Raw genomic sequence first — 21223 nt, 5'->3', positions numbered from 1 at the left:
GTTGACTTAGCACACACTTCACCATGAATAAGAAACTTCTTACTATACTGTATCTGAACTGATAAAACAGTATTTACTCTCCCCTAAAACATACAGTTAAGGGAGGTAAGGAAACCCTAATATTAATAAATAAATAAAACTTTTCTGGTTGTTTAAGTAGCATTTTATTATAAGTTATTTATTTATTATTTACTTATTTTGCATTTTATTATTTATTTATTTACTTATTTATTTATTATATTTTATGTTATTTATTATTTATTATTTATTATTATAAGTTACAGCTCAAAAAGCAAATGATATCCTGGGTTTCATCAGAAGAGGGGTGGCCAAAGGGGCAGGAGAAGATTGTCCCCCTCTACTCGACTCTTGTGAGGCCCTATCTGGAGTACTGTGTCCAGGTCTAGAGCCCCCATTACAAGAAAGACAGAGACCTGTTGGAGAGGGAGAAAAAAAGGCTGCAGGGTGACCTCATTGCAGCCTTTCAGTACCTAAAGGGAGCCTACAAACAGGAGGGGAATCAACTCATTAAAAAAATATAGATAACAGCAGGACAAAAGGAAATGGTTTTGACTTGAGAGAGGGGAGATTTAGGTTAGATGTCAGGAGGAAGTTCTGTACAGAGAGAGTGGTGAGATACCCAGAGAGGTTGTGGTTGTTGATGACACTCATCTGGGAGAGGCTGTTGACTCTGTGAAGAGATAGGAGGTTTTGTAAAGGATCTAGATGAACTGGAGCATTGAGCAATAACCAACAATTTGATGTTCAGCAAGAAGTGCTGGGTTCTGCACCCTGGAAAGAGTAGCGCCAGACATAAGTACAGGCTGGCAAAAAAAAAAATGTATTTGGAGAGCACCTCAGCAGAAAGTGATCTAGAGGTGCTCATGACAGGCTCAATCAAGGGGTAAAAAACATTTTGGAGTATTAAACTCAGCATAGCCAATTGATTAAATGAGCTATTTATCACAATACGTTTAGCATTGCTGTGGCCTTACCTTGAATATTGGATGCATTTCTGTTTACCACAATATAAAAATATTTTCCATTATGATTCTATGCATAGAAATAGAAATTATTAATTAAAGATGGGTTTGACTTCACACTATGGTTGAATAGCATAGATCACTGTAATATTCCAGAATATTTTTTTTTTAACTCCAAACCTCAATTTCCAAATGAGTTTCAGTTTTTATGATAGCCCTGATGAAAATTCCTAGTAGTGCTGTTTCCAGAGAACCTAGAAAGTCAAACTAATTACTTAGCATTTTAAAAGTTTTAAACTAAGTATACGGCAGGAACAGATGCTGTATTTGTTTTGTTGTAACATGTTGTGCCTATAAGGAAACATAGTTATAAAAATGCATAACATGACTTTCATTTTCCAGATGATTAGTCTGCCAGAGGACAGCAGAAAAAACTTTTTATCGTTTCCTTTATTTCTGCATATATATGAGTTTGCTTGCTTTTGGGAGAAGGAGCAATCATAGTAGAAGTATTACATTTTGTCTATAAAAAGTATCCCACTGGAATTCTTAGCAAAAGTCATCATTATGACAAGGACATGTCTGCCGTTTTAAAAGCAGCTTTTTTGTTGTGAAACTCAGGAAAATTCAGATGATATTAAATACTAATCACCATCTTCAAAATAGAATTACTATCATTGATATAAGAGACCTATTCCCTTCACAGTGTCTTTTAATCAGAATCATTCCCTAGACTTCTGAAGATCATGAGACATGCCAGATTTTTTTTAGCAGTATGAGTAATGTGATTTTCTTGAAATATAAATGAAAACTCACCTGTTCAGCAAATAAAGAGAACTTATAATCTACAGCTAAACTGACAGCAAGACAGTCTACAGGACATTTAATGACATTATAAACAGGCATTGGTGGATCTATAGAACAACATATTAAAATTTAGACATCTTCTCTTCTGCTAATTAGCATATTTTAACAGGTGCAAGTTTGAAAAAGGTGTATCTTCCTGGGAAGAATGAGAAGGTTCCACTCTATAAATACTTTTAAAACACAGCCTAGAAAACTTGCCAAAAAATAAGGGCCTGCAGGCATATGCATTCCAGTTGAGATGATTTAGCATCTGTGCAGGCATGTATTAGCTTTTGAAAAAGACATTAGCTATAAAACCAATCATCCAGTTTTCCAATGAATTAAATGTATGCTAGGGGATGCTCTAATGGCTTGTGTCAAGGGAAAAGAATCTTTGAAAAATTTAAATGTAAGCAAGAGAGTAGATGAGGACAAGGACCAGTGAACAGTCCAGGATACACTGGATGGTAATAGTTATGTATAAAAGTATGAGACTTTTTTACTTGAAGTTATTAAGACAATACAATCGCGTATCTTAAAAATATACAAAAGAGACAAAAACAGGTCATATCCTGTACCTCGAACCATGGAAATATCAATCTGATGAGATTTGATCTGACAATAGAAATTTGGATGAGAATCTGTAAAACTTTCTTACAGGTATTAATATTTGATTGTAATAACTTCTAAATCAATAAGGTACAAATGCAGAAGAAACTAGTGGTGTTCCTCTGGAATAATTCCTAGGAATAATTGCGTGCACCGGTACAGGTTGGGAGATGAGCTGTTGGAGAGAGGCTCTGCGAAGAGGGACCTGGGTGTCCTGGTGGACAACAGGTTGGCCCGCAGTGTGCCCTTGTAGCCAAAAAGGCCAATGGCATCCTGGGGTGCATTAAAAAGAGCATGGCTAGCAGGTCGAGGAAGGTGATCCTCCCCCTCTACTCTGCCCTGGTAAGGCCTCATCTGGAGTACTGTGTCCAGTTCTGGGCTCCCCAGTACAAAAAAGATAGGGGTCTCTTGGAAAGATTCCAGCAGAAGGCCACAAAAATGGTGAAGGGCCTGGTGCATCTCTCCTATGAAGAAAGGCTAAGTGAACTGGGTCTATTTAGCCTTGAGAAAAGAAGACTGAGAGGGGACCTGATCCAGGTCTATAAATATCTGAGGTGTGGGGAGCAGAGTAACGAGGCCAGACTCTTTTCTGCAGTGTGTGGAGACAGGACAAGGGGAAATGGCCAGAAACTGTTCTGTGATTCTGTGAAAAGTGGAGATCAGCTTACAAAATGGATCATACTGGGATTTTAAAACTGAATTAGGCTACACCATTCCCTCGTGGTTACATAGTATTGAATGCCTTAGTGAGAAGTTCAGGTTAGGGAATCACTCTTAAATCCCTACATGGGCAAAAATTTATGAGATTGACACCTACAGAAGACAACTCAGTTAAAAGTGGAATGGATCGTGACTAGAAGATGTTTGTCTTGTGTTTAAACTTGATAGTCTTTGAAGGGGTCTTACAGGAAAACTATTCTGTCTTTTTTTCACTGCTAATATTTGTAGCACACAGATAATCCACTTAAAACTTAGTATTTTAGTTCAGTGTCTAAGCTCAGATTGGATCAAAGCATTAATTCAGTACTAAGACTGATTTTATCATGAGTTGATTCAAATATTTCAGTTAGAGTAAACCTTAAAAAAGCCTTAGAGAGGCAGTTTAATTGTTATTTTTTGAATTACTTGCATCTTGTGTGAAGTGTAAATGTAAAGTTTCTGTGGCTTGAGCTGAAATATTGTTCTCCTTATCTAGTAATTTTTTCAGCACAATATCCTTTTTCAGTAGGCGTCACGGAGTTAAGGAGAAGGGGAGGGAGATGGGAGCCAGGCTCAAGGAAAGAAAAAAAAAAAACAAAACAGTGGCAATGATCTATGGAGAAAAACTTATTTTACTAACTATGATATCGGAATGCAAGATAACACAATATAATACAATCTAATTGAAATTGAGACTAATAAATAAAATAGGACAGAGAGAGAGCTCCTGAGCCTCATCAAACCTGAAAAGCTCGGTGCGGATAGGAAAGCACACTCCAACATTCCCTGCAAGGCAGTAAGTAAGATTCTAACCGGGAAGGGCCAGATCCCATTACTTCTGTGACGTACAGGGACAGGTATCCACAATTGTAGCACTGACACTTTAACTCCCAGTGCACTACATGATGTTATGATGTGGAATACTGAAAAACAAAAACCATAAAACTGTGACAGTAGGGAGAGCAGGAGGTGGATGAATATCATGTGAGTCATGACTGATTGTGAACTAAGATGTGCAGAATTTTTATGGATTTTAGTGAAGAGGAAGTCCTCTCTTCAGTTGGTAAGAAATACTCACTGAAAATTGTAGAGAAAAAAAATGGAGATATTTATTGATAAATGTACGTAAACATTCCCTACAACATATATCATATAGATATCGTGCATATTAAGGAATATAATTTATTTATTCCATATATATAATATGATACATGTTATACATAATGTTGTTTAATACATAGTATATTTTATTAATTACAATTATTAATAATTAATGTATTGGTAGGTATTGGTATATTAATAATCATATATTATTATATAATTTGTATATGTAGAGTATAGATTACCTATTATGTATCTATTACGTGTTTTACAAAACATTTATATATATATATATATATATATATATATACGCATAACTGAATTTCCACAACTGAATCTCTCCAGCAACAAGTTATAGACAGTTACAGAAGGGAAGTTATAAAGGAATTAAAACTACTGAAGTTAGGTAAAATCTGTATTTTTGAAGTATGACAAGTAAATAAAATCAGTTAATTTTTGCAGAAGGATAGATCTAACATAACAGTGATGAAAGATATCATATTTTATAAAAATCAAGACTTCTTCTCCATGGTTTAAAATCATATAATGGAGTTCACTGAAGAGCAAATCTAAATAAAATCAACTCAAGCAGTCAATATTTTGGATCATGAATCCTTGAATACTCCAAGAGGCCCCTCAGTTCCTCCATAAAAGGCTCTTGACTCTGAGTGATTTCTGAGAAACAGGTTTCAGAACTAGGCTTACATTTAAACATTTATAATAGGATAATTATTCTGTTCTTGTTTCAAGTATACTAGTGTATCGTGTTGCTTTAATAATCTTTATTCTATGAGATATGTTCAATATTTGGTTAGTTTTACTGGATAGCTGATTTGCAATCTAGAAAATAAAATTGCTCCATCGCTTCAACAGGACTGGAGGAAGAGTTAATTACTCTCAGACTTCACTCTATATTCTGTAATACAAAGACAAGTATAGGGAAAACTGTTTATTACTTAGGAAATTTAATTTCAAAATAAGTATGCTTATCCTGAACTTTTCATCCAAATTTGCATCCAAAGATGCATCCAAATTTCTGAAGGTATTCATCTTGTTTGGAGTCCTCTTATGTAATTTCAGTTGATGCATTCAAATGTAGCAGAAAAATAATTGCTTTTAGGAGTTATGCACAGATGACAAATAGCAGAGCATATTTTAATTAAAGCACTTGATTTATTCAGGTCAGAATTTAGAATAAATTCTAAAGCATTTATTTTCTGAAAGTGTGAAGTGAAACTATCAATTTTATTCGAATTATAATTGTTTCATATACTGCAAGATGTGACAATGATCTAACTACATAAACATTCTTGAGAGTGAAGATGAAAAAAACTGTTAACTTATTTTTTATAAAGTTGATATTATACAATTGAATAAACTAATAAATGTACTTTGCATTTGTGTATGTGCTACACCTGCTTCTCAGGGCTCGGATGTATCATTCTTGAGCTTGTGTATATCCTTCACTAATATTCTAGAGTCCACAGCTGAAGAGTTGCACTGAAAGCTAATAAATCAGCTTTCTTCAGCATTTTCCCAATCTGCTTACCTGTGTCATTTTACTCTCTGATTAATTAATTTAAGGGCTCTCTGATTAATTTTAAAGAGATATTTAATCATCACCTAAAGGAGTGATAAGTATTGTGACCAGCATGCAACATGTAGGCTTCTCTCTCTTCCATTCCTCTGTCTAGAGAAGCATGTTTGTCATAAAGCATCTCTTATTTGCATAAAATGACATTTTAACCATATATTCTGGTAGTTTTGTAAATGTATTTTGATCTTATGTGAACATTACACAAAACTTGATGAAAACTAGAAGGCCATACACCTTAGCCTTGCTGAATTACTTGCTAAAGAAAATACTGGCAACACAGACTGCAATCTTCCTTTAGCATGCCAATCTCCTGGCAGGAGACTCTAGAAACAATGAAAGCAAATTAGCAGTATTTCTTCACTACTTTATATTCTGAGCAAGCAGCAAAGAATAGCAATAATTTTATAAAAGAATATTAAATAAAGTGTTAAACATGAACCGTAAAATTACAAATTTCTATTAATATTATTTTGTCCTTTATTTAAGAAATTTAGAGTTGTTGTCACTAACTTTAAAAAATCTTGCTATTATACAGAATATTTTATATTATCATAAAACAGTTATATGTTGTATAATATATGTTATATCTAATAATATTATATTATAAAATATTAAATTATTTTGCCTTTTTCATTCATAACTTCAGTGGATTTGTTAATTCACAACTCACCAAACTGCAAGTTAAATGCATCAAAACAGTCTAAAAGATGGAATGGGATACCAAAAATTAAGCAAATAAAGAAATTAATAAACATATAAATAAAGGCAAGGCTAAGGTCAAAATGCTAAGCACAAATATGTTGAATGCACAAATAGGAAGAAGATACGTGCATAATTCATAGGGAGAAAAATATGGAATGGATGAAAGCGCCAAAAGCATTCAATGGATTTTGACACCTGTAAGCTATACTTCATGGCTAACTGAAATGCAGACACTTAGCAGCAGGATGTAAATCTCCCAGTTAGAGAAAATGTTCCATGGAGATCTAGAGAGATCAGTAGTTGAACCAGGTTACATACTGCCGCTGATTTGCACAACTCAGACAGAGAGACCAGCTACAAAACTGATTATTTGTTCATGGTAGAATAAAGTAACCAGCAAGTTGAACTCTGAAAAAAATTGGATTGCTAATAAATAAGACATGAGTCTTGGGAATTGGCACTGTACAGTTAGGGTTTAAGACATAAATTTAATAGCCTACTTCTCTCTCAATATTCCAGACAATGTGAAATAATGGATGGACAAAAAAAATGAAGCAGTTTTCAACTACGCATCCAGCTTTATCAACACAGTGGTGATCTAAGTAACCAAAAAACAAAACCAAAAAAATATAATTACATTTACTAGATTCATTTTCTGCATTTCTTCTTCTCATCCATTTTCACTATACCTTTGTGTGTGTGTGTGTGTGTGTGTGTGTATTAATTGAAATAATTTTGGCAAAATATCACACCCAGAGTTTTCTCAGAAATATGTTGTTTAGTGTAAATATTCGCTTCCCAATTCTGTAACACAGTAAAAGCACTAACACAACTTTATCATTTAATAACATTTCCTGGAAGCACTCAGATATTATAACACAGCTGATTTACACTCAGGGGATCAAACAATTATAATGATTATAAGTCATATATAGAGGGAATTTTATACGTAGTTTAATTATACGAAAGGTGAGAAAGAAAAGCATTTTTGCTTTCAGTGTATTTAAAAGTCAAAGAAAAATATTTTTTTTGCATCACTAGAAAGAAAGATGGAAGATAAAAATAAAAAACAATGGAAACCTAATAGAACTAAAAACTAACTTCAGAGAAATGTCTTGACTTGAGCATCAGTTACATAAACAACTGTAATTCTCCTTTTTCTGAATATTATTTTAAGTTAAAATGAAAGATCAATAAAATATCTGCCTCTTGGCAATGTGAGCCACAAACTAAATCCCTTTCATTTTATCTGGGGAGGAGTAAAATGAATACTATCCTCTGACCAGAAGCAAAAAAGTGGTGCAAAACTAGTGAAAATACAGGTCAATCAGATCTGCAAATCTGTAATTGTGAGTGGACATTAATATTTACAGTACAGAATTTCAATTACATTGCCAAACTGTGAAATCATATTCTCTGATTTAGACACCATTATAAAATTTGAAACTTCAGGGACATTATGAAGTTGAACCTAATCACTTTTCTAATACTGTTGAATCATTAAATTTAAAGGTACAAAGATACTTAGCTTACATTTAGCTTAGATTTATTAGAAAAATAAAAACACCAGCTGTTTATGCATATAACTAATGATGGAGAACGGGAGAGGAGAGAGAGAGGTCTTCCTTCCTAATAAAACCTCTGGTAAGGAAGGCTGTTAGTGCCTTAGTCTTTTCACTGTCCTGTGTAACCAGGTAACCTGTTTCAGTCAGCAATGGGCCAGTAGCACCTAGGAAAAAGGAATGGGTGACGTCCTCAGTCAAGTTAGAGAGCTCTCACAGTTTCTTGTAGCATCAGAATAGTTCTCAGAATAGTTCTCCTTTATTGTGTTCAACATACATCTTATATACCATTCACTTACAAGTCAGGAATTCCTGTCCCTCTAATCAGTTGACTGGCCTAGCTTCTCCCAAAACACAGTGATAAAAGATGAAAAGTTTCTTAAGTGTGATAAGATTAACAATGCATACAAAAAGAACCTCCTGTTTACCCTTAGACGCAAACAGATACCATTTGCTCTCTGTCTTATACTCCAGACTCCCAAGGTTTCACACTGATAGGGTCTATCGAGTCTGACAGATTTTTGCTGACTTGCTCACAGTTACATCTTCCCCCACAAGCGGGCATCTACATTGCTTGCTATGAAGTTCACTAGAGAAATAAATGTTGGAATGTGTATCTTTTCGGTAACTTGTGAATATATAGAATGCTAACTTGCAAATAAAAAATCAGTACTTTGGGGAAAGACACCACTAAATCAATTTATTTATGTGAAAGAATAAATGTACGTCCTAAAACTTGATATTATATTATTTTTATATTTGTCTGAGAGTGCTGACAATACATTTGATTCAACTAATGACAATAAATTCTCTACTGTTAAAAGACTTACATTGTAATAATTGTATAAATAAGGATGGAATGATCTGCAGTCAAGAAAAGTGAAAGCCAATTGAAAGTTTAGTGTTTTTTCTCTATTCACGAATCTAATGGTAGGAAGAAGAGTATGGCAACGTATTGGGACCTTAAGACAGAAGATAGCTAAATGAGTAATTGGAAGTAAATAATGTGGCCAAGGCTATGTAATATTATCAAGTGCTGGTCGTAAGCCCCAGCCGTTGAAATAGTAAAACATACCGTCTTAGTATTTTCCAAGCTTTGTATGGGTTGTCTGAGCTTAAAAATATTTTAACATGTTTTAGCATGAATTTGCAGAATTATCCTGTTGTGGTGTCAATTTGCTTTATTATGAGATGGCTCTTGTCTGGATTGTGATAGTGTTTATGTAAGAATAGTGATGTCTACAACTTGTGATTCTCAGCTTTTTTAAAGACATTTTTATGCAACTTCAAGATTTCCTTATTTCTTTTGCAATTCATGGTTATAAAAAAATAAACTATATATAAATAACAACAATAATAATAATTTCTGACAGATCTAACAGAAGAAAGGATCAGTTTGAAAATAGAAATCAGACTTCTGAAGATAGTTTGGAATGATAGCCTCAAGGAGATGTTAAAACTGAATTTTAATGTCCAAAGTGTATTTCACTATTCTTATGAGAAATATATAATTCTGGTTACTATTAAATTAGAGAAATATTTACCATCCAGAAAAAGCACAAAATGAAAAATATACTCTGAAAAAAAAACATGCAAAATTGAAAACTAAGAGAGAGGAAGGGAAAAGTGAAGATAGAAAGGAAGATGAAGAAAGTAATAAGGAAAAAGCAAATAAATGTCTGGCCTACACCAGCAGATGGCTTTAGATAATCTAAAGAAATTGAAAAGGGAGAAAGGATACTGCATTTCATTTTAATAGGGGAAAAAACATACTTAAAATTGTTTTAGTTAAGAATGTAAACAAGTAATTGATCTGGATAAAATCTGGTTTGCAAAGGAGAGGCACCTTCAATTTTCTGTGCAAGGTGGATTTTCCATCTATAAAACAATATCACAAAATTACAGTTGATATCAGTTTTGACTCTAAATTTGCACTTGCTACAGAAGAAGTGTACTTACAGACAACAAGAAAGGAGTAGAAGTATCTGAGTTAAATAAATTGAAAATGTAAGGTGCTTAAAGATAAAGTATCATTTTATAAAATCACTACAACACTGATATAATAGTTTACAAATACACGAGTATTTTTCTGTTTCAGTTTTATTTTAACTTTGTTTTTGTGGAATATTTGGTGTGTCAGGCAGTTGAATAGTGACAAGACATTGAAAACAGTATAGAATGACACAAAATGAAAAGACTCCCTATATCCGCCAATCAGTAAGAAAATAAATAAAGAAGCAGAAGATAGTAAAAGAAATAGTAAGAGAAACTCTATCCAAGATTATATAAAACAGACTATTTGGGTGTGAACTGACAGATTATTGAGTGTGAATAACTATGAACGTATAAGAAAGAGAGGAAAAATATCTCAGTGTTCCACTGCTGTCCTAGGAAAGTACTGTAGAGCAAAACACAACAAAACAAATGAGATGGAGAAAGATTCCTCTGTTTCCTTTTTAAAAAGAAGCATTGCCTTATGAATGATAACGTATGCAGGTAGATGAGAAACCTATAACAAAGCCAAAGTAAAACAATTGAATGTTATTTACAGTGAATGAGTATTCAGTAAACCTGTGAAAATGCTGTCAGCCCATAACAAGGACAGCAGAGAACACAAGGGCTGCAAAGGAATTTGTCTTTTTCATTTCTCCAAAAGAGTTCTCCATGGTGGTGGTCACAGAGAAAAGACAGAAGTGGAGTGAGTAGAGTAACAAGTCAGATACACTTTGGAATAAGCTGCAGTAGATAAGGTAATAGAGCAACCTATATTTAATGAGCAATAAATAAATGCTACAGGAATTTCAAAGATATCAAACTGGTGATAATATCTACTTAAATGAAATAAAACAAGTTTTAAATCTATTTGGCATTCTCAAGAAACATAAAAGTCAGCATAAATCCAAAAGTGATGCCTCCTATATTATAATATTGGCCCACTATGGAAGATGCAGATGTTGAGTATATGGGAATAGAAGTTGAAAATTCCCACCAGTATTCAATAAATTTTGTTGCTGTTAGACAGCAGAAGAGTGCTAGTCAAACTGGCATCTGACATGAAATGCCATGGAGCAAAGATGTGTTATTTAATTCTTCTACGAGAGGAGAAAAGTGGATTTGCTGACATTCATTGCCACTTGTTGAACATTTATGGGTACCAAACAATGAATGTGAGCGGAGTTACTTGTGGGTAGAAGTGGTGACAGTGTGACACCTCCACTGGTGTAGATCTTAATAAGCATGGCATTAAGGCTCTCGTTCTACGTTAGCAAAAATGCATAGCTAATGGTGGTGACTATGTTGAAAAATCGTGTTTTATAGATTTGCTCTACTGAATACTGTCACTGTGTTCTTTGTATCTGTTGTAGATTCCATGGAAACAAATATGAGGCATTACTTCTGGAAGTAACCTGAGATTTATAATTATTTTAATTTTAAAAGTTACCATAGCGGCATGTAAATACTTTGTATACATAGCAGTTAATCACTTATTCAATGAGTTTTGCAGTTCCCTCTATGGAAGTACAGTACAGGCTGAAATGTCCTTGGCTCTGCTCAGCAACAACTAGACTATCAATGTGTTATCAATACTATATTTTTCCTAAAGCCAAAACATTGAATCATACCAGACACTATAAAGGAAAAATTACCTTTGTCTCAGCTAATACCATGACAAAATTCTGTGGTATAATAATATAATCTTAGGAACACTAATCTCAAGATTCATACAAAAAATATTCAAATTTAAAAAAAATCAAACAAATAAAAAAAAAAAACACAATGAGCTACTGCTGTTGAGGATTCTACAGCACCTGTCTGGAAAACTATTTATGAAGAAACACAGACAGTTATTCCAACATTCATGTGAGATTTACATTAGAATTGTGAGTTTTCAGACAAATCAAAGAGAGTCATAATATCATCATGCAAGCAAATCATCCAGCAGGAGAGGTTTTTAACAGAATATGCTATTTTCAACTTCTTTGAAGTCTCTTTATTGACAGAGAAAAATAACATCAAAATAAAAAAGTAACTAGTAAAACGTAGCTAAGAGAGCAGCATGGCTAGAACAACTATGACTAGTAATGATAATATAGTTCAGTCTTCTAAAGCTTCAGATGGATTTAAATTTCTGAAGGTTTTTCAACCATCAGCGAAGTGACTCAAAACATTGTATTTGTAATGAATTTGGTCTTTCAAAATCACCTCACATAGATATCTTCACCACATTCCTTTTTTATAGCATAAATGTTATCAGAGTAGTTTAATCATTTTATGCCAAAACTTATCTAGGCATTACTCATGCCTTTAACTGTAGTATTGAATGATATTTGTTCTCTCAGAGGATGACTACAAAGGATGGGTTAGAATGACAGCAGACAATTTCATACTTACAGCTCAGTCTTTTAATCAGTCGTATTTCAGAGCTGTATTGCTAAAACGAAATTTTCTGCAGTTTTAAAACATCACAAATGCATATCAGGATAATTGCTTGCACAGCTAATAGGCTGTTTTAGTATCTTCTCTGTGGAGTGCTTTCTTGTTAACTTAGCCAGTACAGTCCTGTCAAAGTGTAATGCTTCAGATGCAGCATATAATTTTAATCTAATGCACAGCGCTTCTAATATTTCAAACATTATGATATGTGCACTGAGACAGAAATGTTTAGTTTGCTCAATAAGCCTTACACATACTGTATTCAAAATGACTTGGATCTTTTAAATGATTTAGAGATCAAAAGCAAAAGTTATTTGATTGTGGTTTTTTTTTGTTGTTGTTGTTGTTTTTTGTTTTTTGTCCTGCTTTATTTTATTCTGTTTTGTTTCAGCTGAGGAAAATGTTTGTTTGTTCTGCTGGCAGACAGCGTTAAAATTGAATTTTTGAGAGATGGCTTTTTCTCCTTTGTGCTTTATAAAATATCCATTTAATTAGCCATTAATCTTAATCTCATGATTAAACATCATGATTTCTGATTATGACCTCAGACTCACCATTAAACTGTCAAATGCATTCACAGAAAAAATCATTTGCATTATTCTCATGCTGAATATTGAAATCTTCAAAGAGTTGCAATTTTATAGGAATTTTCTGCCTTTACAGAGAAGCTGTAATCTCCTTTGTCTTTCTGATTAAAAGGCTATACCTTTGGAAACCTAACAGAGATAACAGACATACCTTGTATCAGAAAGGTGTTTAAGAATCCAGGAATTTACACCTGACTAGAGTATTAATGTCTTGTTCTGAATTCCTGTCTTATATATAGATAAATGGACTATATTTCATGGTTTTTGCATAAATGATATAAAATGAACTCAGTGGGATTGAAAACTGTTTTCCAGTTAGCTTTTATCATCCCACTTATGCTTTGCAGCTGATTGTGCAGGTAGAAGGAATGGATGCAGCATGGTGACTACAGCATCCTAGAGTGTCATCCCTGAAAGCTCTTAGATTTTCCTTCCTCTGAGGTGCGGTTTCTGGTATTGATGATGTACAGTAAGCAAGTCAAAATCTAACATACATGGACCAAACTTATTATGTTTTCCACCTTTTGCTTCTTGACAGCTTAATCTGTTCTGGAGGGACTATAAAATCCAATTGTCATTTGCATTGCCAAAGAGTATCTATGCTGGTCATTTGTCCAGCCTTGCAGAGATAAATTAATGCAATTAATGAAATAGCTCTGCACTGGACAGGTTGTGTAGAAATAAATCTAAGTTAGGGCACACTGTGTTCATGGGTGTATGTATATGGACAATAAAATAGATCTGATATACAAGACATTTCTTCTCAGTCTAATGGCAGTATGATGTCATATATGGTGAAAATTTTCTTTTAGGCCATATTTCTCTGAATACATTTTGAAATCACTCACAAAAACAGTTTTCAGACCCAAGAGGAAAAATATATTTTTCATAGGTTTTCAACATTTACTTTTGTTTTCTAATGGTTGAAAATGAGACAAAATGTTTCAAAATACTCTACTATCGTGTTTCTCAGCCTATGGTCCAAGGAAGAAGCATATTAAATAATTGTTACTTATTCAAACATGTTTAATCATATATTCCCTGTAAGATGGGAGGAAGCAAACTGAATGGAAAAAGATAACAGCTAACTGCTATGAACACGCAACTCAAAACTTTTAAGGAAAGTGAAATTGAACATAACTGTAGAAATTCTGTGTGTGATAGCACAGCTTCAGCTTTGGATTTATTATTTTTCTATGAAACAAAGAGCTGTTTCTTTTAAATTTGGGAATAAGAGCTCTGGGGGATGTAAAAAAAAATACTAATGCCATTTTATTAAATAGTGCCTCAATTTAAATATTTCCCCTTCAACTATCATATTTCATATTTTGTATTGTACAGGATATTCAAACTGATAAGTTGAAGAAAAATGTGGCATATTTAATTCAATAAATACTGAAATTGAACCATACCCAAATGCCTAACTCTTTGCAGAATAGATGGTCCCTTTCACAGAAATTCAGATCTGCTCAAGGAAACTCATTGGTAAATGATTAAATATAACATCTGGTGTATTTAATGCATCAGTTTTTTAAATCCTGATCCTTTAGAGCAAGACTTTGGTGTAGAATATCCAGCTCATACCAGCACTGGCATTTGCGAATGCATAGAAGAATCAACACGTAAATTGAATTCAACATTTTTCTGATAAAAATATACAGCTGCAAATATATAATTTATAACTCTTTTGCCTCGTCAGGTAGTTATATACACTATTAAAAAAATATTTTTGCAGAGGGGAAGTTTTGTTCATTATTTTTGACTTTTACACTTAAGACATTATCCTAATTTAAATGTAGTTTTTGTACATGCAGTATAGGCATTGAAGCTCAGTTTTCTTCTTACTGGGCTGTAAGATACACTTTAAGACCAGACTATGTTTAGATAGTTTCAGCATATGTAAAATCAGAGAATCACAGAATTACAGAATTGTAGGGGTTGGAAGGGACCTCTAGAGATCATCGAGACCAACCCCCCTGCCAAAGCAGGTTCCCTACAGCAGGTCGCACAGGTAGGCATCCAGGCAAGACTTGAACATCTCCAGAGAAGGAGGCTCCACAACCCCCCCCGCAGCCTGTTCCAGTGCTCTGTCACCCTCACTGTAAAGAAGTTCTTGCGCACATTTGTGTGGAAAATCACATTGAATAATGCCAATTATCTCTGCTTCTTTGGAAGTTTCTCAAGTACTTTGATGCTTTCTATTGCTCTATATTTTCCTTCCTCATCAAAGTCACAGTGAACTCCCATCAGAGGCATTATAAGATTATATCCTTGGGGTTATGATTTATTCTTAAATAGTCTGACTAAAACTTAATTTTCTCCTTCTTCCACACCACTATTATTCAGTGGGGATTCAGAAACACAAAGTCTCATTGGCTTAAATTCAAAAGGAGTTTAGAAACTAAAGTGTCTGAATACTTAACTTTTAAACACTGGTCCCAAGGATGGATCCATAATGCTAATCTCCCTGTATGATATGTTTAAAACATTAAGCACTTTAAAATAGTATCCAGAAAAATAGAAGAGAAATCCATGTAAAGTGCATTTAATTTGTTCTTCTCTGTTTTGAGAAGATATGGTCTACAATTTTCACTTGCCATGTCCTTGTAGGACTGGTCTAATATCTTTGTTCTAGATGCAAGCACAAACTCAACAGATAAGCATTGAAAATTGTAGAGTGGATTTAATACCACTCAGCCATAACGGGTAGTCTGCTAGATTTTAATTTTAGAACAAGAGCCTTCAAGAAAGAAGGAAGCCTCAAAGCTATATTTTCCAGTTTATCTGATCTTTATTCGTTGAATTTCATTTGGCATGCAGATACTTTCGTTATGTTTAGGCAAGTAAGAAGTATGGACTAAGATATTGCTGATATTGCTACAATTAAACTATCGTTCATCCCTCAACCATACTGCATGGCAAGCATACTCTTTGCTCTTTTCCAAACCCTCTTTCTTTGCTCTCCTCCAACCTTGCAAAAGCTTGTTTGTGTGTTACTTGTCATGAAATAAAACTTCCAAGGAACATGCTAATGATTAAACAGCTGTGTACTCAATTCCATGCCTTGTTCACTTTTAGTTTATTAATATAATAATTGTAGGATAGGATGAAAATTAAATGCCTCCATATTCTCAGGGAAAGAATTCCTATTACTCAGCTTAGGGAGGAAGGGATGTTTCTGATTCTCACTCACTCTTGCATGGAAAATTTATTCCACTACAATTACGTGATGGATCTGGGGGCTAGGAGTGTGAGGATCCTTATCTAGCAAATAGATATGAAATTGATTTCCTCTAGTTAAAAAAAAAGGAAGAAATAATCATAATTTTTCTCAAATTTCTGATGAACAATTTAACACAAAGAAATTGGATCTTTTCACGCTGAAGAGGAGATGATTCAAGGGGAATCTCATCACAATATTTCAGTATTTAAAGGGGTGAATACAGAGATGATAAATTCTGTCTTCACAAGTACCTACATGGAGAAAGCAAGTGATAATTTGTGCAAGAGAAAGCTTTCATCTTTATGTAACAAAAAAAAGATTTTCAGTTATAACAATCAATCACTGACGTAACCTCCCAAGGAACACCGTAGAATCCCCATCACTGGTGATTTTCAGGATGTGATTGTATGAGGTGCTACATCATCTAATCTAGGCACAGTTTCCCATAAAATATTGGACTTGATGATCTTCTGAGTTCCCTTCTAACCTGGTCTCTTTTATGAATCTACAGTGATAAAAAGGGAAATCTCAAAGCATATATTAGTAAAGACTTTGATGAGAAATAAGTTGTGGAACACTGAGTTTATGAATCCTCATAAAACATGGGCAAGAGAAGTTAATCAAGCTATGCATTTAAAACTTATTTTTACCCATATGCAAAGGAAGATCTGTGCAGCAGATGGTTTTTCAAGGTCACAGTTTTGAGCTGACATATTTTCTAGTTGTCATAACTTTATATTCTTTAATAAGTTACATGAATTCAGGTTATTACAGTAAGGTTCACTTTATTTCAGTTTGAATTGAACTTAAATTAGATATATAAGGATATGTCTAACTTAAGAAACAGAGGAAGGATAAATATGCATATATCTTTGTGCTCTGATGTCATGATGTTCCTGAGGTCTTCACAAAGCATTTAAGAAATTCGTGTAAGCAAATAATAAGAATCAAAATAGAACTTCCATAGTTTCCTTGCGACCTGTGATGCTTTAGTTTTATGGCAGCTACACACTTCAAGCATAGCAAGGGAAACTAAGCATGGATAATATGGAAAAAAAATGGACTGCACTCTAAATGGTTGCATGAGAGACATACAAAAAAGCATGTATAAAAAAGGAAATAAAACACAAAGACTGCTGGTAGCTGCTGGTGGAAAACTGAAATATTATGTGTATTGTAAAAACTTTACTTAATAGTTATAAAAACACTGTGATTAGGGAGTAATTCTAATGAAACCAGGCACGTTATTTATATTTATGACCTTAGTTAGAACTGGTTCTATTAACTTGAGTACAGTTGGTCAGATATTTCCCAGGGCAATATTTTCATTAAAGAGTCTTTCACTGAGGCTAAATATTTTGTTTGACTCATCTCTGATTTGGCAACATTTGTCAAATCATCCTGTCCTACCAGGCTGCTTTAGAGCAATCAATTTATTGTTGCCGTGTTTTGGCAGGTCTCGTATAGATCAACAAAGACTACATCTAAAAGAAAGCCTGAAAGCTTTGCCCATCAGAAGCTAGGGCAAGTTCATGTAACTGTTTTTTTCTGGATCAGCCTAGATGATGGATATGCTCTTAAAACCGCTGACCCTAGAAGCTGTTCGCCATGGTATTCCCAACTTTGGAATGAGTTATCTACTAATTGAAAAATTACCAAGCTCCTGTGACTTGAGGGTCTACATTGCAAGGCTGATGGCCTTAAACTGATAGTCTGAGAGCCTGAAAGCACAGTGCAGCAAAGCTTGAAGAGGCTCAGATAATCTCAAGGAGATTGTAGTCCCCATTCAGAAAAGCTAGCACCAAAAACCCCTATATGGACTTCTCCAGCCTGCTTTCTAAAGATGATCTACATGGTGGGACATCCTCAAGATATAGTTCCAGAGCTTTTCAAGAGTGTTGTTTTTCAACACCTCCTTCCTACCTATGTCAACTAGCTCCTCAGGCTCAGATACAATTCACAAGAAATATTAATGTGTCTATATGCATATTGTTTACGTATCTATGTGTGTGCATATGTATGTGTCATGGTTCTATGTTTTTTTTTTTGTTTTGGGGTTTCAGTATTCCACATCAAAACATCATGTAGTGTACAGGGCATTAAAGTGTCACTGCCCCAAACCCAGGTACCTATCCCTGTACGTTACAGAAGTAACGGGATCTGGCCCTTCCGGGTGGGGGGGGGGGGGTGCTCTCTTGCTGCCTTGCAGTGGGTGCTGGAGGTACTTTCCTGGCGGTTCCAAGCTTTTCAGGTTTGACTCGGCCCCGGGAGCTCTCTCTCTCTCATCTTGTCTGATTTATTAATCTCAATTTCAATTAAATTTTTATATATTGTGTTATCTTGTATTCCAATATTATAGTAAAATAAGTTTTCCTCCATAGATTGTTGGTGCTGTTCTTTTCCTCCCTTCCTTCCTTCCCACTTATTTGTGGGACTGGGGTGGGGGGGAAGGCAGAAGCTGTTGCTTCTGTAACGGACATAGATTGATCTAGTTTTAGTGATAACCAATAAATACAAGTTGCTTAAAGTAATATAAGGTAGTGCAGCAAGTCAGTGGCAGGCCAAAACCTTTATTTGATCTAGGTGAAAGATCACTCTGAAACGTATCAAAACAGAAGTGAAAAGGCAACAGAACTTATACAGCATCCTCAGTAATCTTTTAGAAGGATGACATCATCCTTCTAAATAAACAATATTGGCTTATAATCTGAAATTGCAAAAGAAAAGTTCAGATAGACCTGACCTGCAGTAACAGAGAATAAAATTTAAAAGAGACTGTGCTTACATATCAGTAGTTATATATAAATTTAGCTTCAGATCTGAAGTTAGAAGCAAAAGATCTAAAATAAAATATCAAAAATTTAGCAGCTCACTACAATTTTCTTCTGTCAATTCCTGTCTCAGTGGTGAATTTTCTTCCATCAATTCCTGTCTCAGTTGGTTTTGATCTCATGCCACTTCAGAGGCAGATGCCCAAAGAACTGTACAGACTATTTACTGGTTTTCATTTAAGGAAAAACTGAAGGAAGACCACACACTGAGCAGAAGAGCATGAAGATTTCTTGATGAGATTCCATTAAAGTGAACTGACAGCAAGGTTAGGAGAGAACTGGGAAAACCTTGCAGGGATAATATCTATGAAAGAAAAAATGGGTTTGACATTTTCCAAGTTAAAGTTTTCACAGTATCAAAAAGGAAGTCAAATGTTTCTGCTTAAAGGCAGCTCAGCCACTTCTTGGATAACTAACTCATTCTGGACTGTGAAAATCATTGTCCTCCTATGGTGAACATGACATATAAAGAGTTCTAAAATTACACTAAGTATTCTACAAAATATTGCTATAAGCATACTATTTCTTGCTTTTTTTTTTCCCTCTTCTATTACTGAAAGATTCATTTAACTGTTAAAACTTATTCCTTTCTATCTTTTTTTTTTTTTTTTTTTTTTCTGTCATATTCTCATTAGCTTTCATTACTAAGCAGTAGGGTAAGGAAAAGGATAAAGAAGAAAAGAAAATTAGATGCATCTCTATAGGGCATATTTTCACCTTGATGAGCAAGAATAACTCATTAGTGGGTACCCAAAGTCACTCATATACTTTAAGAGAATAATGCCCTCAAGATATTTTGAAATGATTAAAATGTTAAAGTGATAATATTTGTTTTTTCACATAAGAGAGAAATTAATTAATCCTAGATAGGAGTACGTGGACTGAAAATATATTCACAAAAGAGAAAAATAATTAAGCAGTTTTGGAATTCTTTTTTTTTTTTTTTTTTTTCAGTGAGGGTGGGAGGGAGAAAATGTGAGAATAAAATAGCGTTGTTATTTGAAGGCTAAAATGGTTAAATATATTCACCAATTGTTCACAATTTCATTGCTGCTGGGACTCATTCACTTTTGGAGGTAAGGAGAGGAACAAGGATTGAGGGAAATATCTGAGGTGTGATTGAATCTCAGATTAAATGCAGAAGTTATCTGACCATATAGAAACTGTGCCTTTTTGAAATGAATCAGTACTATATTAAGGTTTTAGTCATAAAAGGCACAAACTCTGTGGAACAAATATGTGTTTTAGCGCTCTGCTGGAATACATTTAGAATGTTTTAACAGAGAAAATGAGTTGTTCTGACCTATGAAAAATTCCTGAAAGATCCAGTACTTGTGGGTGAATGGCAATTAGATATATTCTGTTAAGTTGCAATGTCCTGTCAATATACATTTGTTTTCTTTCCAATCTGTGCTTTTCTTGAGCAGAAGCAGTTCTCTCCTATTTTGATGGTATACATGACCATGATGCATTCTGTAAGAGATTATTCTGTTAACGTCTGTGTCTCAAAGCTTGCTGGTGTTGGAAATAATCCAAGTAATTTTTGTCAGGACAGTATCTCTGATAAAAGCAGAATTTATTCGCGATTGCAATGACAGGCGTCCCACAAGCAGGAGCGCGCCTATGGACACAACATGACAGCCTTTATACCCTGTTTTCTCCCCCTTGCCTCCACCTCTCCCCTGTTTCCCCAATGGGAACTCCAGGGTACTCCAGGTTCACAATGTTATCAGAAGGTTTACATTTGCTATTTACTTGTTAATTTATTTGTTATCTGGTGCCAGTCAGTAGTCATCCTGTTGTTTCCAAGATGTCTGGGTGCTCTCCTTGTCCTGATATGGTGATTTTCTTTAAAGTCATCATCATTAAACAAAGAGCACTGGGGGATGATGTCAGGCCTTCCCAATGTCTCTTCAGGCGCTTCCTCAGGCATGCCATGGCTTGTTCTCTGGTTTGATCTTGTGCAGAACATTCTTGCAGTGTGTGTGACAAAATATATATATATACACATATATATAGAGTGTGTTCCTGGGAAGGTTCGTCTATAAG

Source organism: Tympanuchus pallidicinctus, unplaced genomic scaffold (assembly GCF_026119805.1).
Source record: "Tympanuchus pallidicinctus isolate F22 unplaced genomic scaffold, pur_lepc_1.0 scaffold1, whole genome shotgun sequence".
In the NCBI taxonomy this organism is placed as follows: domain Eukaryota; kingdom Metazoa; phylum Chordata; class Aves; order Galliformes; family Phasianidae; genus Tympanuchus; species Tympanuchus pallidicinctus.
The sequence above is the reverse complement of the archived record's forward strand: the minus strand, read 5'-3'. Positions refer to the sequence as shown.